The sequence below is a fragment of the Myotis nattereri genome (assembly GCF_964212035.1).
Source record: "Myotis nattereri genome assembly, chromosome: 17".
Lineage (NCBI taxonomy): Eukaryota > Metazoa > Chordata > Mammalia > Chiroptera > Vespertilionidae > Myotis > Myotis nattereri.
In genome coordinates this window covers 19,790,766-19,817,014 of record NC_138092.1, presented here as the reverse complement: position 1 = coordinate 19,817,014, position 26,249 = coordinate 19,790,766, and positions in this window count along the sequence as shown.

Below are 26,249 nucleotides of genomic sequence, written 5' to 3'. Positions count from 1 at the left end.
GGGGGGGGGGGGTCAATCTTTCTGAAGTGGTTATTTTGTCAAAAATCATTCATGAGCATAAAAAGAAAAAAATACAAAATTCATGGAACATTTTGATATAACATGAAAATAATTCTGAAGTCATCAAAATGATAAAATCTTTTGAAATACTTCACAAGTAGAACTAATGAAAAATCAGACAGAGGCTGAAAACTCATACTCCGCCCACCAGTTGGGGGACGGGAGGATCTATCAACTAAGAAAGTCACATTTAAGCAACAAATCTTGCCGTAATCCTTATTCTTTAGACAGATAAAACTTTGTTAATACCATGAACAGGGGTTTATCACTGTAAGGATTTAAAGGCTCATGTCCCCTAAATTATTTTATGTTTCATATGTACCCTGGATAAAAACATTCCACTTTGGATTCATAAGATTACTTTTCATTGTGATTTTGTGTGTGTGTGTCCACACAAATTCTCCTTTCTCTTAAAGGGCACTATTTTTAAAGGGGATGGGGTGATGTCAATATGCACCTACTATCCATACCACTCCTGTCCATCAGAATTGAAACAAAGGCTGCAAACAGCAGTCAGTGGTCATTGTCAGTGTAAACCTGTTTCCATGTGAATGGCATGTGCATATGTCTCATCTTTCTGATAGAAAGTTTATGTCCTTTAAACGTAAAAGAGTTTGTGCGGACACAAAATAATCACAATTAAATAATCTCATAAATCCTACATGGAGTATATTTCCTTAAATTATACAAAAAGGATAAGATAACTACTAGTAAAGAGGGTAATTCTAGAAATGAGATCAATTTTTAAACTTAATTTGCAAGGTACTTGAGTTACTTAAGGTACTTTAATACATATTCATTACCTCTCTGGATGGGCAGGGTTTCCAAATTTAGAATACCTGTAGAATGATTGACACATACAGCTGTCTTCTCTTAAAAATAGATGTAAATATGGTGGAGCACATAACCTTGTAAAAGAACTCAGGTTCATTTTTTTAATTCTAATATATATTTTAATTTCCTGGGCTTCTGTAACTAATTACTACAGATGTGGTGGCTCAAAATACAACAGAAATTTGTTCTCTCACCACTCGGGAAGTCAGAAATCCCATATCAGTATCACTCAGCTGTACTCAAAAGGTCAGTAGGGTTGTGACCTCTCTGGAGGCTCTAGACTGGAACCCTTCCTTGTCCAGCTCTGGTGGCTGCTGGCATTCTTTGGCTTGTGGCCACATCACTCCAATCTCTGCCTCTATGATCATATTGCCTTCTGTCTGTATCAAATCTCCTTCTGCCTGCTTCTTACACAGATAGTTTTATTATCAAGGCCTACCCTAGGATCCAGAATAATATCCCAATTTCAAGATCCTTAATTTATTCGTACCTGCGAAGACCCCTTTTTCCTTTTAAGGTAACATTGATAGTTCCCAATGTTCAGAAGCTGGTATCTGAGAGTCGCCATCTTCATCTAATCTCAGCCATGAATAATAAAAAGAGTCTTATGATATTTCAAAAATGTTCATTGAACTAGTTTTTCATGGATTTTAAAATGTCCTAATTGTTATCTTTGAATTTCTTGAGGCAACTTTGACATCCTTACCATTATCAAAGAGCAAGGAGATCTAAATCGAGAAGGTTGTCCAAATATTTATGATCCCCAGCTGTCTCACCGAGTCACCAGAAAAAAAATGAGCTCCACCCCTGGCAGGAGAGAATCAGTCGTAATATCAGCTAACAGGGCAGAAGAGATCAAAGTCTGTGATATGTACATTGACTCCAGGAAAAGCCAGTCAGAGGGATGCAGTACTCAAAGGCCCCAGCCTGCAGACTCAAGACAATTTTTCTATTTATAAGCCAAATTCTTTTTTGTTATTTAATAGGTTTTTATTGATTTCAGAGAGGAAGGGATAGGGAGAGGGAGAGAGAGAAACATCAATGATGAGAGAGAATCATTGATCGGGTGCCTCCTACATGCTCACAAATGGGGATTGGCCCACAGCCCGGGCATATGCCCTGACCAGAATCGAACCATGACCTCCTGGTTCATAGGTCCATGCTCAACCAATGAGCCACGCCAGCTAGGCAAGCCAAATTCTTTAGATTCTCCTCTAACATGTTTTTCTAAAACTTTCCACTATTGTTATTAACAGGATATAATAAATATTTTTATTTCACATAACAAACTTTTGATGGGAAACAAAGAATAAGATAGCAAAACAAAAGGAATATTAGTAGAATGATCCAACAAATCTATTTTTAAAAATAATTGAATTTGGATCCCCAAATTAGTAACATTTAATGTAAAAACAACAGTTTTGCAATGCACTGAAGGTAATTGTTTAAGTCACAGAAGAAAAAAATTATGAAAGTAGTTAATTTGGTGAAAATACTTAAAGTCATTTTGTCAAACGATTGTTTTTACCATCTCTTACACATTACTTCCAACTGGTTAAAAAAAAAATTACAAACAACTAAAAATCCCTCATAATTATTTTGATTATCTGCAAAAGTCTCTTATTTTAAGCATATAAGAGCTTTATTGAAGAGGGATGAAATAAGAGAAAGTATACTATTAATGAATAGGATGTTTTGCCTTAAAGCAGGATTAAAAATTTGTAGCTATGCTTCACTGAAACATTTGTGAATCTCTACAAGTAAACTAAACTTTTTTAATTTACAATTCCTACTTTCCAAGAAAAAATATACCAAAATCAATTAATGTATTTGTTTAAAGCTAATGATAAACCATTGATATTTTAGGTATTTTGTATTCTCGCAGCAAACCAAAAAGTTTACTTAGGAAAACCTTTACTGTTTTGTAATCGACTCAGATACTTTTATTTGCATTAAGAGTCATTCCACCTGAATTAAGATGCCAATTTTATCACCTGCTTTTAAGTAGTCTATGGGCATACTTCAATGTATGTCTTTTTTCTTGGAATTAAACTTTCTAGGATTTTATGGGGAAGGGTTGTTGAATTTTCAATATACCTAAAAACCTCCACTCTGGCTCTGAGTTATCTAGTTTCCACGGTGTAATAGAATTTAGATGTAGACAAGTTAGGTTTATATCTGAATATATCCTGTGTGACTGGTGGGACTTCATTTAGTTCCTTATTCCCATTGGTTCATTGCTTTCTCATTTCTCCAGTAAGGTAAGTAAATTGTTATACAGTTGCAGTTAGTGGAAAATGTAACTCAAATTGATTTAAGCAGTGACTACATTTATAATCTCACTTTAAAACAAAACAAAATAGCCAGGCTATGATGCCTCCAGGGTTGGCAAATTCAGTGGCTCAAAGACATAGCAAAGCAGAAAGATGTAAAGATGTGATAATTGGCTATCTCTAAAGTTGTGATTTTATTCATAAAACCATTCTTGATTCAAATTGACTACAGCTATTTTAGGTCAAATGACAAAACAATATCCAAAGATAAAAGAGACTCACTTTCAATTTCTGTCTGTCTGTTTGTCTGTCTGTCTGTCTCTCTACCTATCTATCAATTCTTCCTCCTCTCATTTCAAAAAACATGCTAGCTGATCCTAATTTGAGTCTCATTACCTGGAATTTGGTAGCATAAGTTTTGCTAAATTGATCTTTGGTAAAGTTAATCAAATTACCATGTTTGGTTTAAATTAATTATCTCTGGTGGTTTGGATTTGTTGTTGGTTTTTTACATCTGTGATTTTACAATTAAAATCTTAAAAATAAAATTTTCCAAAAACAGTGGCCATTGCCTTAATTAGTAACTCTTGCAAAATATCTAAGGAAACAAAGTATACAGCAAATACTAGCTATTGTTAAAGTATCAGCACTGGAAGAAATGTGAGTGATGCATGACCAATTTTTACAGCAAATGTAAAATTACCTTTTGGTCTATTGAAGAATTGGCTGATCACTGTTTTCCTCCCCAATATGGGACTCTTGTCAGAAACAGTCTTTCAGAGTAGAAAGGTAAAATGAAACATATTTGACATCTTTTGTTCATAGTGTTTTCATGCCCTAGCAACTAGAAAACCAATATAATTAGATGTGTATTTTTATAAAAATTTTGTTTTAGAACATCCTGTCACAAATTTCACATAAAATTATACTGCATTATGTCAAGCTATACCCAGTTTTCCATCTGTGGTTACCAGGATGATATAATTAAGAAATGTTTATCAGATATTAAGAATAAAGTATTTTAGTGTATATTCTTCATAGTACCACACTGCTTTGCATGTTTATAAACATTTATAATGTTTGGTTTACACAAAATAATTAGTTCATGCTTAGAATTCCATTAGTTAGAGGATTCTAATATGGGTAAGAAAGTATAAGTCATATATTCCTGTGGATTTAAAGACTAGAGATATTTCTTATCATTTACTTGATAAGTGATTTTTGGATTAATGTCTCTGGGAATCTGAGAATTTGGCAACATTCCTCATAGCTAATGTCAATATCACATTTCTTGAATAAAGTGTGTTTTAGAATATTTATAATAGTTTAGCTATATTTTTCTGCTTGCTCTGCTAAAAAAAATCCTCATGTAAATGAAAATGAGCTGGTAACTAGAAGCAAACTCTTTAAAAAAAAATAGCTATCTGGTATTATTACATATGGTATTTTTTTATTTTGGTAAAATGACTTCTTAAAATGAATGAAGATGGAAAGGGGGAAATTTTAAAAAGAAATATGAAAAAAATAAAAGCTTACTCTACAGCGCTGCTGTTTTCTCAACAAATTATAGCATTGTGCTCATTCTGCATTTATATAAAGTCATAAAATACCTAAAAATACTCAAGGGAAGAAATAAGTTAGTTTTAGTGTACAATAACAGCTGTCTTATTGACTCATATTTTATTTGAGCAGCATAGCAGTGGAAAAGCCCGGTGGGGTGAACTATATATATTAGACTACCTTCCAAATAAAAGATGTACAATTTTAAAGCTCTTGCCACAGACAAATCATTTCTTTCTGTACAATGTGAACTGAAGTAATCTGTGAGGGTATATTTTTCAGGCCAGTCCGGGAGTAGGATCCTAAAATTATATATTTTATAAATCATATCTATTGACAGGTTATGTTTATTTGCTCCAAAGGTAGGCTGACAACATGCTGTTTAATACGAACAATGGAAGCCAGAAAATGGTGGAATGCTATTATTAGTGTCCTGAAACAACGTAACTAAAAGTCAAGAATTCTATCCCTTTTGAAAGAACTTTTTGAAAATTAGGGTTAAAAAATATTTTCAGAATGAAATTGTTTGCCACAGCAGAAGCTCACTGGAGAAATTCTAAAGCATTTCCTTGTGATATAGAGAGATCCATTGAGGCTGTGAGATATAAGAAGGAATAAAGAGCAAGGAATGATGTAGATATGTGACACATAAATAAATACTGGCTGCATAAATCATTAATTGTAATAATGATTTACAGTTGGGTTACACTAAATGACACATTGAAATCACAAAACGTTTAAGCCTGACAATTCATAGGTATATAGTGTTAAGATGTTGTCGATCACGTATATTATTGAGGAAGAAGCAAAAGCGATTTCATTATTTTCAACTTACATAAGTTAAACATGCAAATTATATATATTTTTAGATAATCACAGAAAGAATTTTTTTAAAGCATTGTGAATGACTTCTGATATAGTTGGATCTCGTATCTCCTCCTTGCCCATATCTTCTTCCTCTCATTATTTTATGAGAGACTTCATTTCTCTTTCACATGTTGCCTTATTGGCCCACTTTCTGCTGAGTTAGCCAGTGGAATGTACTTACAGTAGCTTAAGCACAGGGGAAGAGAAAAGCATGGGTATTTCCCTTCCCTCCCTCCCTCCTTCCCTCCCTCTCTACTCCCCCCCCCCCCCCCTCTCTCTGACCTAGGCAATATATTTGACAGCTGAGTCTCCGTTATGGTTCAAATACTGCCAGAATGACCCAACATAATTCCTGCTGCTTCTGGATAACCCTAGCACCTGAGCTCCTGCAGCACTGCCTCCTGTGTTTGCATCCCTAGCCTAGATGTGGTAAATTCTGGTTTGCTGTACTTTCTAGTGTCTGGCCTCAGATATTCCATCATGTGGATAACCTATTTCCTAAATTAATTGTACCTTTAAAAAATACAAAGTTGAACTCACACTTACAGACAATAAAAAATAATTAATTGGCATTTTAGACTAATTAAGGAATAGTTATAGCCAATGATACTTCTAAAAGTTATAAGTTTTAGATAAAAATATTTACAGGAAAAAAGTGTATAATGGTACAGCAGAATGTTCAACATAAGCAGAAACTGAAGGGCATTTTACCCTTGGAAGGAAGGTAGCTCACTAGGTAACATGGACCTCTGTATGGCTTCTTCCTGAGGCACCCCTGAGCCAACATGTGTCAAATAGGCTATTTGAATCCTTTGGTTTGAAGTGACAGAATTTGGGGCTGCCAATTAAGGGAGGAGATCCTGGAAAAAAATTCCTTCAGGGGGAATCCCCATACCTTTGTTCAAACTCCTTTCAAATTCTTGGTTGAACATTGAGTGGCACATTTCTTCTGACCAAAAAGAAAGGGACAGATGACAGGCTGAAAGGAAAGAGCGGAGATTGCAGCTGTGGAAGGTGAAGGTGAAATAGAGCCTGACATTTGAGTCCAAAAAAGTTACATGGTCTTGGTAAGCACCCCAATGTTACACAAACACACTCTAACAAAGCTTAAAATCAAACCTCTGCAAATTCCAAGTGATAAGCCCATTGAACTGTGTCAAGAGTCTGCACTAATAAATGAATGATTCCAGACTCTGTCTATAACGTATAGCCACACTATTCAGTATAAGATGAAAAACATTACTGGATTTGCAGGCAACAGCTATAGATTCTACTTAATGGGGCTTTGTTTGCATTCCTTGGTGGAAGTGTTCTTCCTTGGAGAACAGGACATCAAAGTGCAGAACCTAGATTTGTGGGGCCACTTTTACTTCTACCCCCTGGTGCCTAGACCTCTGTATTTTTCCTGCTAGAATATAGGACCACAGACAGTTCTTTGGCTCAATGTGTATATTGCTTCGTTGGGGATGATATCCGATCTGAGCTAGAGATTCAACTTCATCTTCAACAGGCTGTTTCCACGCTCTTAGGCCAGCGGGTCCTGGGTGGAATGAGCAGAGTATTCTACGCTCATTGGCTCACTTCAACCTCCTTTGCTGTATTTTGTGTCCCTTGGTTGGGTGTAATGTTTGTAATATTAATGTAAGATCCATGCCACTTGGCAAACATGTCTTAAGCTTGCAGAGAGTGGTACTTGCTGGGGCTCTACAGACAGGAAAGGCAAACTTACACTATTTCTGTGAGAACAAATTTCTGCTTTTTCCTTACATCTGATCTCACATCTTTATACCAAATTTTTTTCCCTTTCATCTTCTGGTCTTTTCTTTCTAGGCCCCTGTCAAGCCATTCACTGCTGCACATGGTTCCATGTATAATCTCAACTCAGGGCAGTTCTTTTATTTTATTTTTATTGTTGGGAGTATTACAGATGTCACCCCTCTCCACCATTACTTCCCTCCACCCTCACCCAGGTCTACCACACTATTGCTTGTGTCCATTGGTTATGCATTTATGCATATAAATTCTTTGGTTGATCTCTTCCTGTCCCCCCTCCCTCCTTCCCTTTGAGATTCATCAGTCTGTTCCATGCTTCCTGGACACTCCTTTTTCCACACCAAGTAGGCATTGGAAGGGTACATTTGTCAGTTTGTTTAGCCGATTATTTAAAGCCACATGATTAATGTATTGATAAGTTTATCTTTTTATTTTTATCCTCAGTGTTATGAATTCACAGATCCTAACTGATTTTACAGAAAGAAAATAATGCCAACAGATAAATGGGGTAGTTCCTCTTTTCCTGTGGTGAATAATTATGAATTTCCTTCCCAAGGAAAGATTTTTGTCTGATCATTATCACTGCATGTAAATCATAAATTATATTCCTTTTCAGTTTGGAAACTGGTAGTGGGAAAACACCTTTTTCCATGTTGAGATTTAAATAACCACTCTTACCTTAGAATGAATTAAGATGGAATGCAATGATAGATTTCATGTTATTCATGGATGGTTCTTCACGTGTACAAGAACCACATCATGATTGAGTAATTAATAAGTTAGCAAAATCTGTGAAAACATATTAGTCAAGAGGACGAGTGAAACAGAAGGACATAAGAGTCCAGAGCAGCTATCAGCAGCATAAGGACGTGAGAGACCTACAGGCATTATTAAAGGGGCCACTGCAGCCACGTAATGAGGCTGCCAAGGAGCCAGCTGCTGCTGTGAGGAACTGAGGTTCACAGCTGGGCCTCTGGGTCAGTGTTTGCCATCTGAAGAGAAAAATGACTAAAGATTTTAATGTGGGAGGGCAAATGGCACCTTTCCATCACTGTGCAGTCACTTGGAAAAGATGATTTTAAAAAGACTGCTTTCTATCCCTTTGAGAAGAGTTATTAATAAAATGATGCCAGTATGTCAGAATATTTCAGTGAATATGAAAATATCTTTATTACATAAAGATACCTGTAAAAGACCTCACTGTTTGTGTTAACCCATTTTGTATGCACATGGAGATGAAAAGTTAAAATTGTTTTATAACTAAAGCAAGTCTCTAAAAATATGTTAAAGTTTAGCTATCATCATGGTCATTAACAAATATAACTTAAGTGTAAGGTTTGTGATACTCCAGTAAGTGTAGGGATACTTCCTACATTTTGGGCAAGGAAATCCAAAGCAGAATAAAGATCTAAAATTCTGGGTCTTGTTCTGGTTCAATATCTTATGTGAATCATTCAACCTCCTTCAGTCTTAATTTCTTATTTCCTAAATATGAGAAAAAAAGGTAAGCTCTTTCCACTTACCAAATATTCTTTAGGTGTTTAAGAAAGTGCTTGTGTAGCATTTACCTAATACAAAGAAGATTATTGTACTTGATCCTCAGAGTTAGGATGTAGACAGATTAATAGGTATTCACCATTTTTCAGTCTCAGCATAGAAAGTTTATTTGCCTTGCTTAACATTATAGTTATTTACAATGTGGAGGACAGACTAGAACAGCCGTGGGCAAACTACGGCCCGTGGGCCGGATCCGGCCCCTTTGAAATGAATAAAACTAAAAAAGAAAAAGACTGTACCCTTTTATGTAATGATGTTTACTTTGAATTTACATTAGTTCACACAAACACTCCATCCATGCTTTTGTTCCGGCCCTCCGGTCCAGTTTAAGAACCCATTGTGGCCCTCGAGTCAAAAAGTTTGCCCACCCCTGGACTAGAATCTGGATTCATCACTCACCCAGTAGTTTTCCCACTGGTCCATGGTATAGCTATTAACTTAGAAGTTACTAGAAAATAGAAAATATTATTTTTTAAAATTATCCAAACTACTATCAATATGCTGTGTTGATTCTATAAGACTTTTTTAAAAGTAAATTCTACTAAGATTGATGATGTCAGGGTCAGTCACTCTAAGGTGATGGGATAGACAAGGTTCTCAATTAGATAACCAACCAGGTAGAAGGACATTTGATTTTGAAAATAATGTGTGTTGTCAAGTTCAGGGAGGTCACCGAAACAAGGGAAACAGAAATGCAAGAAAAAGATGAGTGGTGGTGAGGACATGTCCATGGGTCAAGCATACGGAATGAGAATCCCAGACAGGGCAATTCATATAGCATTTACCACATCAGTGTTCCAGGCAGGACAGCTAGACAAAAGGACTGTTGAGCTGTACACAGCCTTGAAATAAAAACCCTCATTCAAAGCTAGAACCATTTCAGCCAGCCCTCAGTCAATAAAAAGTGTGTAATTTTTTTCTTTCTGTGAAAACCAACAAAAAATGACAATGACTTTTATAAAACACCGTTGTGAAATCTGCAGGAGGAGCTCTCACATGCTTGTTTGTTTGTTTGTTTTTCCTTCTGAGGGCCACCTGCATGTATCCATAGTTGTATGTAGAACTAATGCCACAATGCATGAGTCACTCACTTGAGTACTAAACAAATAACACTCAGTATGTGTTTCCTGGAAACAAAAATCAAACTGGTTTTATTTGAAATGTGTTTTAAAAAACCTAAAATAGCACAATGCACAATTTAAATAGTCTAGGTAGCGAATATATTTCAGGGGATTTTGTCAGAGCTTCTATTCCTTATCAGAAAAATGAATTTAATATATTCATCTATACTAATAAAAGGGCAATAGGCTAATTAGACTGGGCGTCTTCCGGACATCCATCTGGACAAAGCCACAAATGCTGTGAGGGCCGAGGGGCACGGAAGAGGCGGGGTGGTGTGGGAGAGGCCACTGGAGGCGCCACCATTGCCACAGAAGAGGAGGCAGCACCACTACCACCTCCACTGCCCCTTTTGCAGAGGCGGCACGGAAGAGGCCTCCGCGCTGGCCCGTCTAGCACCGCGGCACCTTTCGCAGAAGTGGTGCAGGAGAGGCAGCTTGCAGGAGAGGCCATGGCTCAGGCCGGTCCAGCGCCACGGCCCCTTCAGCAGAGGCAGCGGGAGTGGGGGCTGTGTGGTCATGGTCCCAGTGCTGCTCCTTCCACAGAGGCAGCCACAGAGGCAGCGTCATGGGCCCAGTCCCAGCACCACAGGCTGGACGGGGTGCTACCTGCTGTGGCTAACCTCCCACAGCCCCTCCCTCAGACAGTCTGGACCCAGAGCCAGCACTAAGAAGTGAGGGCCGAGGGCCGACAGCCGCAGAGGCCAGCAGTAGCAGCAGCAGCGGGGTGATGGGGACGGTGCCTTCCCATGATCAGCCTGGTCGCCTCCCATAGAGGGAGGCCAGACTGCGGCTTAGGCCCGCTCCCCCACAGAGAGTGGACCTAAGCCATCAGTAGGACATTCCCTGAGGGCTCGTGGACTGTGAGAAGGGGCATGCCAGGCTGAGGGACTCCCCCCACCCCCAGTGCACTAATTTTCATGCACCGGGCCTCTAGTTTCTAAATAAGTGGGGGGAAATTAAATAAGAAGCACACATGTTAGAAATAAAAAGTACATTGAATTAAGCAATGCCATAGTTCCATCTCTGAAAGTTAATATACAAATGTGTATGTGCAAAGGTATGTATTCAAAGTTTATTACCACAGCATTATAAATGATAGGAAAAAATAGGAAGCAATGAAATCTTTGAAATAAAGTATATATACATTATACACATATATATCCAAAGTATGTATATATGTGGGTGTGGATGTATACATCTCACTATGATACTTCATTTTGTGGGCCATATATTTCACTGTTATACTTAATTTCTTCATTTACTGCTGTTGGCCATGTATTTCACTATTATACTTTATAAAGGTCATTTACTGCTGTGCACCATATATCTCATTATTATACTTTATAAAGTCATATAGGGACTCAAGCACATGTGCTATGGAGACCAGATGAGGCTGTATTTTTTACTTAGTCACATGTTGATCGCCAAAGTGTACAGTCCCTCAACTGTTTAGGACCCAATAGTGAGCTCAGGTATCCTGTTTCCTTCCTCATGTACACTTTGTGTCTCTCTTTGCTCACTGATCTCAATTATAATAAGTGCTCTAAGAACTGTGGAAAAGGGCTCATGATTGTCAAAACAGTTCTCTTCCAGGCATCTAATTCATTCCTAATTTTGTAATTTAGAATTGATACAAATTTTCTTTATCCCCTCACAGCAGAAGGTATCTAGATGTGTCAGCCATAGTTAGGCCTACAACTTGCCTTCTATGGACACAAAAAATGAAACATTATTGGAAAATATACTGATAGACATTGTGTTGTGTTTTGTATCACTAATCCCCAAATTTTTAAGAACATATTTTTTCTTCAGGTAGAACTTGAAAAATAATAATCCATCAGAAATACAAAATTCCAAAAAATTTTTATAGAATCCCCTGAGACACAAAAAAGTGTCCCACTTTTTTATAGCAAGTTCCAAATAAGAATGCTAAAGCTCTTGTTTTGTGGAAAATATGATTTATTTTAAACTTATGATCAAGTAATCAGAATTATTCAGTATTATTCAATTTTCCTTCTAAGTGATGTTGATAGTGATGCTTTATAATGATGGGAAAAAGGTATTTGAAAATCAGAAGGCTGAACTAATATGTATTTCACAGATATAAAGGAAGTTAATATTTTAATCTAAGCTTAACTATATTTCATGGTTTATTTAATCTAAAATTTGTATGCTGATTCTGCTTTTTACATTTGTTATTGAGCCATTGAAAATATCGATGAATTCTGGACTAGAAGGGATATCATTCTGAACTATTTATCCTATATATTGTTAAACCTATGTCATTTTCAAATAATAAAAGAAAAAAAAAGGTGTCCATTTTTATTAGGTTACCATTTAATCACTTTGTATCACTGATAAGAAAAATGAATTGTCATCAAACTATAAATATCAGGACCCTTGCCATAAATCAAATGTGAAAAAAAAACAAAGATGTATTTTTTAACAGTTATTGTCTATTACTGAGATACACAAGTTACAGGAAAGACATACTCAGTGAGATAGTCATTTTTTATTAGAATTTGTTATGGAGGCGTCTTTTTAGAAAATTGTTTCTTATTAGGAGGCATGTTTACATTTACAACAGATGAAAAGTAAATCTCATTCATTAAAATTAATAATGATAAGTATCCTCATTTGCTCATTGGAAGTGCATAATCAGATTGATTAATGCTATGGATTAATTAGTCTACACAATTAGGTGTTTGTGGTAATGTCAAATAGATGTAGGTAAATAAATGAGTGATTGGATAGAACTAATCAGTTTCAATGTGGGATGTTGCCTGAGAGACAGAACAATTTCAGTTCTACAGAGAATACCTGGAAGTGGTTCCAAATGCTATATTCGGTCATTAATCATATTGTCATCAGTAGGGAGTTCTCTGTGTCCCCACCTATTGCCAGCGAAAGTGGGCTTCTTGGGGTGCCACTGGAATAAGAATTTCGGGAGGCCTCCATGGGAGGATGAGTTACTGTGGAAAGTTTAATTTCTGTGGAATTAAACGCCTGAGTTCCCAAAGCTCCATTTCCCTCCGACCTGCCAAGGAAAAGAAGTCCCATTCTGTCTTCCGCAGAGCTAGGATGAAAGCCAGCGTCCAGATGTTCTATTTCATATTTGCATAGTCCAGCCCAGCATCAAGCTAGCTTAGCTTGCATTCCATTGCATGTGGGTCTGCGTGTTCATGGGCCATGAAATTTCTAGGGCCACATGCAATGGAGGGAGCACGGGTGAGTGCAAGGAAGCAGGAGCTAAGCAAGAGGAAAAAGAGAGAGAGGATTCCTTTGACTGGAAATTTTAACCTTTTAAGATTTTGTAGGCTTGCTGTGGCTCCACCCCAAGTTAGACTGACAGGCAAGTATCTTCTCTACATCATCCAGACTTCACTGTGCATGCACCCATCTTCCCCTTAGTTGGACCCCTTCCCTCAGTGATTTGTAGGGGATGGACCAGTAGTTCCCCGGGGAGAGTAAAGTTGCAGCTTCCTGGTGAGGCTGCACAGATGAAGATGCCTATAATGTCTGGCCTTACCTTTGCTTTCTTCCTATTATTAATATTAATAACTATCTAATTATAACATTTACCATATTATATGTAAAAGATGATAATGTGACCTGTGGGGAGAAGTCCTTGTCCACACCTGTTGCTTGTGGGAGTGGATTTCTTGCAATAACCTGAGAAAAGGAATTTCCTGAGACTTGCACAGGAGGATGAGATATTGGAAAAAGGTTTATTTCTGTGTAATCAAACAGTTGAGTGAAGTACCATTTTCCCTTGTCCTACCAAGAAAGAAGTGTAGCTACAGCTACAATAGGGCTAAAATCAGAGTCAGTGTCCAGAGTTTCCATTCCATATGAGAGCAGTGTCCAATCCATCATCAGGCTGATTTAGCTTGTGTTTCCTGCTATAGTCCATTTGTCCATTCCCCGTGGGATCCATATGGGCCATACAGGTGAATGCAAGAGAGCCAAGAGCAACAACAGACAGAATTCCTTTGTTTGGGTGATTATATGTCCCCAAATTTTCCCAGACTTGCAGTGGCCTTGCCCATTCTCTAGCCAATGATCTCCATTCCCAGGTTCGATTGGCATGAACCTTCCCTAGGTCACCCTGACTCACTGCCATGAGTCACCAGTCATTCCCTGCGAAGTGCAAAGTTGCAGCTCTCTGGTGAAGCTACCCAAATGACATGCCTATGATGTCTGGCTTCCCTCTTTGCTCCTTTTCTACTATTAATAACTAGTTAATTACAGCAGTGCCAATGATATATAATACAGTTTTTGGAATAAGGTTTCCAGGTAAATTTGTAAAAGCTTGTTCATATTCCCCATGAAATTACATATTTGACATAGGGATAATGTAAAACAGAAAAAAAAGCATAAAATATAATTCCCACATTATAAAATGTATGGTTAGCCTAATAGAAGATTAAGACAAATCCTAAAAATGAGAAACAATGAAAAAGCATGAATCTCGATACTTAGGGTACCTCTGGATGTGCCAGAGGGCACCTGCCAATTCCTGGGACTTGTCATTTTTTAATGCACATTGTAGGAGACCATTTCTGAAGCTGGAATTTATAAAAGGCAACACATTCATTGAGAAAAATCTAGACTAAAACAAAGAGTGAGACATTATTCAGATTCCTGCCTGCTGTAGTCTTGAGGCAGAATGGTGTGAAGGTGTGAGGAGATGTGAAAACTCCACCTGAGAATTTTTACCAGAATGCTGCCTTCCATAAATGAGGGGCTGAATTACCATCTATGTGGTTCAAAAGGTTCATTAAAAATTTTAAGCTAAAGTAAGTATTCCAGGATTTTTAGCAACATCCACTCTCCTGCCCCACCACCAGCATCTGCCAAAATGACAGGGAAAGCATTTGGGCAAATTAGTTTAAAACATGACATCAAACAATTCCCATAATATAGTTAGGAGGGATACAAACTCATTTTTAAAACATATAGACAGAGATTAACATGAGTAAGATTTTTTTTTAAAAAATCACAGCAAATAATGCTGAATTTGCATGCATTACTTAGCAGGGGTCCTCAAACTACAGTCCGCGGGCCACATGCAAATACAAATATTGTATTTGTTCCCATTTTGGTTTTTTACTTCAAAATAAGATATGTACAGTGTGCATAGGAATTTGTTCATAGTTTTTTTTTAAACTATAGTCCGGCCCTCCAATGGTCTGAGGAACAGTGAACTGGCCCCCTGTTTAAAAAAGTTTGAGGACCCCTGGACCTAGATATAACATGTACATGTTTAATAAATTTGTAGAAGTAAAAGAAGGAATTGAAATTGTGGTAAGAGGTACAACACTATAAAACAAGTGGACACAATTTTTGTAATTATAAAATACTGAAAAATTAATAGATGGTCAAGCCAATAAAAAATTGACAAAGAACACAGAACAGAGCAGAGAGATAAAAAAATAAGATACTATATAAGATGCTAAAAGATATGGAGAAATCTTTAAAAATCAAAATGCATCAAATGGATTACTAGAAAAAGATTATTGAGAAGAAAAAGAACCAAGTTAAAGGAGATAATGAGTAAGACTATTGCAAAACTGATATAATCATCAAATCTCATATTCATGAGAACAGTAAGCCTTAGCATGATAAATTACACTCTTTAAAATAAAATAAATATATATCTATATATCTATATATCTATCTATCTATCTATATATATATATATATATATAGTGATTTTAAAGAGGAAGGAAGAGGGAGAGAGAGAAACATCAATGATGAGAGAGAATCCTCGATGCACTGCCTCCTGTACCCCCTCGCTGGGGAATGAGCTAGCAACCTGGGCATGTGCCCTGACCAGCAATTGAACCACAACCTCCTGTTTCATAGGTTGACGCTCAACCATTGAGCGCCCTGGCTGGGCATAAATGACACTCAAAAAAATCTTTGACACATCATAGTAAAACCAAAAGCAACCATTATTCTTCCCCCTAAATATCTTAAAAGCATTAACAGCTTTAAACAGGATAAAAGAGAGACAGTGTGATAGTATACATATGTATACACATACACAGAGGGACATATTAAACTATAACCTAGTGATAACATAGGAAAAATAAGAAATTAAAAATCAAACTATGTGCTTCCATTAACACAGTTTGACTTCTCTATGTCAAGCATAAGTGTACTAAGCACTTGATTTAAAAAGATGAATAAGGCCTGAAAATTTTCACAGGGATCTCACAGCCTGCCTGGAGATGTAGACGACTGAAATATAATATGAGAAAATTGTAGCAATTGAGAGACTAATCAATTCTCAATTGATTTTTTTTTTTTTTTTTTGTAAAAGAAAGAATTCAGGCAGTCTTCTTGGATCTAAGTACCAACCAGATAATCATAAGTCTTCCTAGTAAACGACTGGAGTAGTGCATTCCAGGCAGAGGTAAAAACATGGTCAAGGAGCAAGGAGTGAAACACAGGAGTTTGTCTGGCTCTGTTTGGTGAGTGGCATTAGTCACACTGACACAGGAGACATTCGGGAGAACCTGTGGGTGGTGAAACAGTGTGTAGTCAGACACACTGCCATATTTCTGGCCTATGAAAGAGTTTGAACTTCATTACTTTCACCTCCCAGTTTTAACGCCCCACCTCTTGTATCACTTCCTAGAATTGAAAGTTATTCCTGCCCTGCAACTTTGGAGAGCAACCCTCCCCAGGATCAAAGTAAGGTGTCTTGGGTCTCACCCCTGCTAATACGAGCAGTGATCCTGGAGCTCTTTCCGCATGTGATGGGCAGAAAGACAAGAATTCTACCTCATCAGTTTCCTCTCCCTTACTTCTGGGTTTCTCCTGATTTACAAGTTTCAGCTTTGAAGCAGAACAGCCAGTGCCTTTGCATGATTCTAAACTTCCATGTACTGGGATGGATTTCTCACACCCGCTCACTGAGATTGCTTTCTGGGATTTCGGTTTGAGCACTTACCCTCTTCATCTTACTCACTATCAAATCTGCTAATTCCCTCCCCGCCCCCCATATTTTGAATTCTCAAAACAAGTAACAATTTTAGTCAGCTAATATTGAACATAACCAAATACGTCCAACAGCTGACATTTAGGTAATCATTCCCTCTATCCGTGGCCTTTGTTCCATTGCTTTTCCCTGGTTTTGTTAGATGAGTTCAGTGACTGAGTTCTCAGTAGCAATAAGGAGATTTGTAAACTGTATTTCATATTCTGTTCCCATCCTCTATTTTTCTGCAGTGTCTCTAGTGACAGAAAAGCATTTCCACCTTTTTTTTTTTTTTTCATATCAAGCCTGGAGTATCATTGATTATTTTTATCAGGTATTCAATTAAATGAAACCACTTCATTTCCTATTTCCCTTTCAGAGGAAAATAGCTTCTGAGCAGAATGACATTAGATATGGAAATTGGGAGCCTTGCCATCAGCACGCCAATTTCACATAATTTGATAACATTGGAATTTGATCAGAGTTCAAAGTTGCATTGCATTTTTCACATTACTGTTACTCATATTTCACTTTTGACTTGTGGAAGATTAGAGTATGCATATAACAGGGGTTATCAGATATATAAGTGCTAAAACATTTGTCAGCTTAAAAATTAAAATTCCTGGCAGATTGCATAGCTTTCTTTTCTAAGCATTAGAATTGCCTTTCCTTTTCAAATAACGAAAATGACTTTGACCCCATTCTCACACTTATTACTAAGAACATTTCAGAAAATGAGTTAGTAAAAAAAAATACTTTATATTCATTAGTGTTCCCTGACTCATGTGGTAACTAATAATTTCTATTACTAATCATCATGACTAAGCAGGCCTTATTTGAAAGCTCCATGACAACTTTTAGGTATTATTTTGCTTTAATTGCTCTGAAGAAAAGAAAAATGTATTACATAATGATATATTTCAGTCAGCAAAATAAATTGGTTCCCCACTGTGTGAACAATATTGTGGTGGACACATTTGGGAGAATATAAAGGGAAGAAGTGGCACTTCCCTTCTCTTTCCTGAAGTTCATAAGATAGTTGAAAGGGCAGAGTAAAGTAAAAAGAAATTTTCTAGGTCTTTGCGGAGAATTACTCTGCAGCATACATATTTTCATGTTGAAATAGATTTCTGATGAATTATAAAGATCAACAATTTTATTTAAAGAATGCAATTATTAGATTAAATTACATTAATAAATTATAAACTCAATTTGATTTTTCTTGAAATACCTATAACCATAGGTTTCTAAGTTTCTAAGTCCAAAGTTTCCAATGTTTGTGTCTGAATTTTAGAGGAATCCATTTTCATTGGAGCCTAGCTGAAACTGCAGAATGGGAAAATTAAAAGAAACTGGGTTGGAATCAGATGGGGTGTGATTTGAGAACTGACTGTAGCCCTTATTTCCCATGTGCTTTGGGAAAATTGTTGTCTATTCCAACATTTTTTTTTTCATTCTCTGAAAAGTAAATTTAGAAATAAAGACCTTCCAAGACTGTAAAAGGCTTACAGGTGATATTTATATTAGAATCATGACACAAGGCAGAAGTTAGGTCAATCATAGCCCTTATTATTTTTATGCTGAAATACAGGCAATCCTGAAATATTAACTAATGTTTGGAAATAATGGATATTTGAAATCATTTAGGTGATTGCTTTTTAAATTAATTACTTCTTCTGTTCATGTCAAAATTTCATTGATGGATCACTTTGCTTTAAGCTACAGGTTCAGCCCTCTTGCCAACAGGGAAGCATCTTCTATCCTTTTAAGAATTCTAGGAAAGTTGGGCACGTCAACAGATCCAACTTTTTGCTTTCTTCTGAATTTGTATACCAATTCTCAGAATTTACCTCTTATCGTCTCTTAACTGGAATTTAACCTAGCTATTAAGAGCAAGATCTGTGGAGGTGATATAATTCATGCAGGGCAGACTCTTAAGGCTCAGGGCAGAGTGCAGAACTAAGTTGAGGATAGACCTGGAGAAATGATTAGAGTTACAAAGAATCCTCCCCCTCCCCCATTTTTCTGATAAGAAAATAAGACTGGTAGATGTGAAACATAATATAAAACACGAGGTCTCTACATTTCAACAAGGCTTTCCAGAATATTTCTCATTAGCAAGAGGATATTCTGAACAGAAGTGCTGTGCAGATAGATTTCATAAGTGGTTTCCTAAACTTAGTATTTATTCCCTAAGTCCAATATTCTTGTGCAAAGGGTATAAAGTGATCATGTATGTTCTACTTCCATTGAGTTTAATAAATGAATCGAGACAAACACGTTAGGATGCTTGAAGTAAAATAGAATAGAAATCTGCTTGTCTCTCTATATTTGTTATATTCATCAGTGAGCTTCAATTAGAAAATAAATATATGCTTTAGACATTCACAGGACATGCTAACCTAAGAGAATCCTAGTGTGTTCATTGACAAAATTATTTTTGCAGAAAAATTCCAACTTGATAAAAATAAACAAATAATGATTTAATGGAGATTTAATGTATAAACATATATATCTATCCCTCCCCCACAAACAAGTTTGAAAAATAAACTGCAGAAAGAAAGAGGGGAGATATTTATTTATTAGTACTTGTGTGTGATAATAGATTTGAGGACTTTAGTTGCCTATACTATGTTCCAAAAATGTTGTAAAATTGCCAGGAAAATAATGTCATCTTATATTGCCCCAAAATTTGCAGCAATAACAGCCAAAAAGGAAAAGCATGATATTAATGATCCTAATGATAAGAATATTTAGTTTAGGGGGTAAGAGAAACAGGAGTATTACACAGGGAAAGAAAGCAGGAGGGAAAAGAAATAGAAATGCGAGGTAAGAAAGGGCAGAAAGATACGAGGTCATTGAAACTTCAAAAGATAACAAAAGAAAGAAAAGTGTAAGCACCTGAAGATGATTACAATGCTATTTGAAATAGAAATGAAATTCTGAAAGCTTATATAAGTTACAACTACAACCTGTAGAATGTAGATTAAAGGGACAAAAATACTTGAACCAAAATTTCTGGATCAATATAAATACATGTTCATATTGTTTTCCTCCATTTAGAAACTTAAGTTCTAATTTACATACAGAAAAATTAATTCACTTTGGTGTGGAGTTCTACAGGTTTTGAAAAGCCTTATAATTGCATAATCATCATTGAAGTAAAAAAAATAGAACAGTTCTATCATGTCTCCCCCAAATTCTTTTGTTTCTCCCAAAATTGTAGACAGAACCTCCCATTACTCACTTTATCTGGTATCTTGGACCTTTGGGTCTCCTATAACAAAAATACTATAGACTGAGTGGCTTATACGCAACAGAAATTTACTCTCAAAGTTCTGGAGACTTGTGAGTCCAAGGTCAACGCGAGGGCCCGCTTCTTGGTTCCTAGTCAAAGAGCCTTCTGTGTCTGTGGTTGCAGGAAAAGTCAAGGGAGGTCTCTAGCCTTTTTATAAGGTCACTAATTCCATCTGTGAGGGTGAGGGCTTCAATTTCACGACAAATCACCTCCCCAAATCTCCCCCTCCAAATCCCATCACACTGGGGATTAGGTTTCAGCATATGAATTTGGTGGGGTTGGGAGTGGGGACACAAACATTCAGTCTATTATACCTGGCAACCAATAACCTCCTTAATGTCAGCCTTTACAGGGATTCATATAAAAGGGCATATAGAGTATGTTTCCTTTTGAAATAGGCTTCTATCTCTAACAAGAATGCATTTGAGATTGATCCATATATTTGCGTGTTGCAGTTAAACATTACTTTTTAGTGTTAAGTAGTATATGCCATTATACTGTAGAATTTGTTCATTCATTATCTCTAAAATATACCTTGGTTGTTTCCAGTTTGGGGCTATTATAAATAAAATTTCTATATATATTCATGCAACTGTTTTTGTATGAGAAATACTGGGGAGGGGGACTGCTTGGTCATATGGTAATTGTATGATTAACTTGATAAGATACTGCTAGCCCTGGCCTGGTAGCTCCGTTGGTTGAAGCATCATCCAGTACACCAAAAGGTTGCAGATTGGAGTCCCTTTCAGTGCACATAGCTAGGTTGAGAGTTTGATTCCCAGTCAGGGTTCATATGGGAAGCAACTGATCAAAGTTTCTAGTTTCTCTCTCACATTGATCTCTCTCTTTCTCTCCCTTCACCTCTCTAAAAATCAATAAAAAATCCTCAGGCGAGGATTACACACACAAAAAAGATACTGTTAAGTAATTTCCAAAGTGTCTATACCATGTTAAAGTATCATCAGCAATGTATGAGAAGTCAAGTTGCCCTGCATGTTGGTCAGCACTTGGTATTTTGTGACAATGCTAAGCTCATGTATCATTTCTAGTATGTTTTTGGTAGATTCCTTGGGATTTTTAATATAGAAAGTTACGCTGTCTGAAAATAGATGTATGTTTATTTTATTGTTTCTAATCCTGATGACTTTATTTTTATTGCTCTATTACACTGTCTAAGACTTTGTTGCAATGATGAGTAGGAGTAGTAAGAAAGAATATGCTTGCCTTTTTACTGGTGGTAAGAAAGCATTTAATATTTTATCATTAAGTATGAAGTAGATACAAGTGTTTGTAGAAGCCCTTTTTTAGATGGAGGAACTTCTATTCATTATTGAATGTTTGATAGCTGTTGAATTTTTTAAAGGTTTTATTTATTATATATTAGCGCTAAGAAATATATATATTATTATATATTAGTGCTAATATATTATTACATATATATTTTTCCCTTTAGTCTATTGATATGATGTGTTTCTTCCTTTTCTATATTGAGAAAAATTTGTGGAGGATTAGTATTACTTTTTTTAATGGTTGGTAAAATTTGCCAGTGAAACTATATGGGTCCTGAATTTTCTTTAGGGGAAAGTCATTAAAAATTCAGCCCTACCCAGCTTGCTCAGTGGTTAGAGCATCAGCCTGTGGACTGAAAGGTCACAGGCTTAATTCTGGTCAAGGGCACTAACCTGGGTTGCAGGCTCAATCCCTGGCCCCAGTCGGGGTATGTGCAGGAGGCAACAATGGATGTGTCTCTCTCACATCGATGTTTCTCCATCTCTACTCCTTCCCTCCACTCTCTCTGAAAATCAATGAAAAAAATATCCTTAGGTGAGGATTAACCAAAATAAATACATACATACATACAATTTCAGTTTCTTTGGAACAGATATTTCATTTCATTGGTTAAATTTCTACCTAATTATTTTAATGTTAATGCTATTATAAATGGCATCACTTAATTTCTCCTCCAAATATTTTATTGTTAATGTCTAAATTACAACTGATGTTTGTACATTGATTTTGTAACCTGAAATTTTGCTGAATTATTAGTTTTAACAGGATTTGAGGGGGGCGGGAATCGAGTTTTTAGAGTTTTCTAGATGTAACATCAAGTCATCTGCAACAAAGATAATTTTACCTTTGTATTTCTGATTTAGATGACTTTTTTTTTTTTTTTCAGTTTTCTCTCACTAGGACTCCCAGTACTATGTTGAAGAATAGAAGTCACCAAGGTAGGCTTCCTTATCTTGTTCCTAATCTTAGAGAAAACTTTCAGCTTTTCATCATTGGGTATGATGTAGGCTTCTCATATGGCTTTTATTATGTTGAGGTAAGTACCTCCTATACTTGTTTTGATCATTTTTATCACAAAATGGTGTTGAATTTTGTCAAATGCTTTTCTGAATTTTGATCTTAGTTATTTTAAACTTGCTGTATGATATTACTAACATATGCGTCACATCTGTGTCTGCTTTTGTTGATTGCTATATCTCTTGATAATGGGTTGTTTTTATCTTGTTGTTTGTATGCTTTAACATATTTGGTTGAAACCCAGACATCTTGTTTTTAAAAAATAGCAATTTCTATGCTTCTAAATAGACATGGATTAGCTTCGTTCGGGACTTTATTTGGAGTAATTGGGTCAGTATATTCAGGATTTTTTTTCTGGGCTTGGTGTTTGCTTTTTCCCTGTGTACTCTTAATATATCGCAGGCCATACATTCCTCTAATAGTATCTTGTGTTTACGTTGGGGGATGATTGGTCAGAAGGTTGACTGTTTTTTGTTTGTTTGTTTTTCCATCTGTTATGCTACAACTCTGGATTTTTCTCACTCTGTTCTTAGCCCGTTCTGCAGCGATTAAAAAGTTGTTAATTTAATAGTGAGGAGTTGAATGTGGGATGATGTCTCTGTTGTTGTAAATAAGCTTCAATCTTGGGAATATATAATGATGTCCATTTGTCTCAGAGTTGAGACCATTTCAGTTATCCCATGGCAAGCTGAAAGTCTGGATTTAGCACTTATTTATGCCTCTTGTCTATGAGTTTTAAGTTTTCCTTCCTTCAGCTGCAATGGACTTCACCAGTGAACTACTGGTAAGTACTGTGACTAAATGTCCTGGTTTGTGTGGATCTGAAGGTGTTCTCACAAGGTGGGATTATCAGTTTTAAACCACAAATAAAATAATCTGGGACTGACAGAGTTCTTGGCATGGCAATTCAGTGCTAACTGGGAAATTCCAAGGCAAACTGAAAAATCGGTCACCCTAGAACTAAAACTTTTGCATATATATTTATATGCATATTTTATAAATATAATTCTTCTGTTTATTTGGAAGGGAGGGTCATTACTTTAAAAAAAAAGATGTTTCAATTGTCATTTTGAAATAAATATCTAATCTCTCACAACTGTATTTTACAACATAGACTTTATTACATATTTGATGTAACACTATAATATATTAGATTATGATAATATTACTTCTTATCTTGTGCATCTTTGGCCTAAAGTTTTTAAAAGTTCACTCAATATTCATGAAAGTATTTTTAAAAATGAAAACAAATTTATAAAACAAGAACCTATTATTTCTCATTCACAGGTAAAGGTAGTGTTCTCATGAATTTTTGAGTGTTATAAAGCATACTCTATTCAGGATTTCCAAACTAAAAAATAAAGCAAAGTAAAAATCCCATTCTAGCCTATGTTGATTGAATAGAATAATATATAAACTAAAATATAATGACATATATATATATATATATATGTGTGTGTGTATATATATATACATACATATATATATATGTTTTACAAACTTTAGTAACATTAATTCATTCTCTTTCTCTGTGTCAGATGTTCTAAATTGCATTGAAAATATTTGAACTATAACTTGGTTAAATCTGACAAATTGGGGTTACTTTCTATGTATTGGATTAGCTCCATCACTGGAAATTTTTAAATGTCTTTAATACATTTCCTATGAGCACATTTTTTTCTTCATGTAAAGTCAGGTAAAATTAACTTCCTTTTATGCATGAGAAAATGGTCATATACTGAGATTGAGTGACTTTGCCTAAGTTATAGCTACTTAATGCAGAAATATGACTAGAATATATTTTGTACATTCACTCTAAGAATATCTCTTTATATCAAACTACCTGGATTTTTGTTTTCCAAGATGTTAATATGAACTTTCTGTTTTCTTACATTAAATGTAAAGTTTCTGTGCACATTTTCTAACATTTTTTAATTTATAGAAATAGATCCCCTTTCAAAAACACACACACACAAAAAAAATACAGACTGTTTAAGAAGTCATTTTAATCTTCTGCTTATCTAGATATTCAGACTTTTAAGAGAGTTATTATATATAGAAACTAAATACTATGTCCTGAATATTTTACTTTAGCTTAATCTACAATTTGGGGTTAATATTTTTAAATTTTACACCTAATAGTTTTTAAATCATTCACAAAGTGATAAAAAAGTTAATGTAAGTTAATCAAACTTGGGCATTATATAAACCAATGAAATGTTATGATTGCACCATCTGCCAAGTAAATATCCTTTTCTTTGACTTTATGACAAAATGATGGTTGTAAACATTTTACTAACAAGCATATGTTGCATTAGAAATAGATGCCTTGTCAAGACAATTGTATGAATTTATGAAGTAAATTTAATGAGTCACATGCTTTTACATAGATTATAATATCAAGTTTTAGTCTTCTCAGTAACAAAAATATTTGTCATTCTCATTATTCACAGTTTTTCAATCCAACGTGGCATATTTATTAGTGAAATTAAAACAATCTATTATCTTTCATTTCATACTGCACATAGGAATAAAGATAAGGCAGCAATACAATTTCATTCTTACATCTTGCTCTGAGCCTCAAAGAGTAAATTTTATTGCTTAAAGTCCTATAATACTACTCACATAATTTTCATTTATATTAACCATAACTCACTTAAAAATTAATACAAGAAAATAGAGTTTAAGATTAAAAATATCCAAGATTACTTGCAGAAAGTAGACATTTTGGAAAAGTTTTCTTGGTCATCTTTTGTGTTGTCAGCCTGGTCCCCAAATTTTCAGAGAAGTGTTGCCATCTCCACCCATATGATGACCCCAGAAAAAATAGTTTTGTAAAATAGATTCTTCCCTTATAAAAGAAGTTGACTGGTACAGTGGCATAAATCTAACTTGAGTTCTGTAAATAAGTCTCTTAAGATTTTAGAACTTGAAATATTGGGCATTTGGATAGAACATGCTATAGTGTCAGTATTAAGCTTGATTGTTAATAAAAGAATGACTGTGGCTACTTAAGTAGAAGTTTGTCTCTCATAGTAGAGAAGTCTGCAGATAGGTACTCCTCCCTTGGTTTGGTGACTTCAGAATCACCAAGGAACTGGTTTTCTCTGTGTTTCTACTCTGCCATCCTCAACACTCATTTCCATCTTTTTATTGAAGTAGTCATGCCAGATGGCTGCTAACCCTCTAGCTATCACATTTGCATTTCAGCCAGTAGGAAGGAAGAATGAAGAAAGACCTCAAATGCTTACTTATGGTTTCTTCCCTAACAAATGTTGCTTTGATTTTTATAGCCACCATTAAAAGAAAAGAAGCTACAAAATATAGTTTTTATTCTGTGAGGTGGGGTAATCATCAATAAATCATGGTTCGATTATGAATGAAGTTGGAAAAAATGGTACTGGGTCAGTAAGTAGTAATCTCTGTCATAAAAATAAGGCTTAGAGGCTGGTAGTGGTTGTGTTTTGTCATTGAACTGAAGAATAGAAAAAACTGTTCTGAAAGAAAAGAAAGTGGCAGCTATTCAAGGAATAATCGACAGTGAGAAAAAGACAGCACAGATATGTGATACATACCAGTGCCATGGAGTCTACAAATCACTAACGAAATTG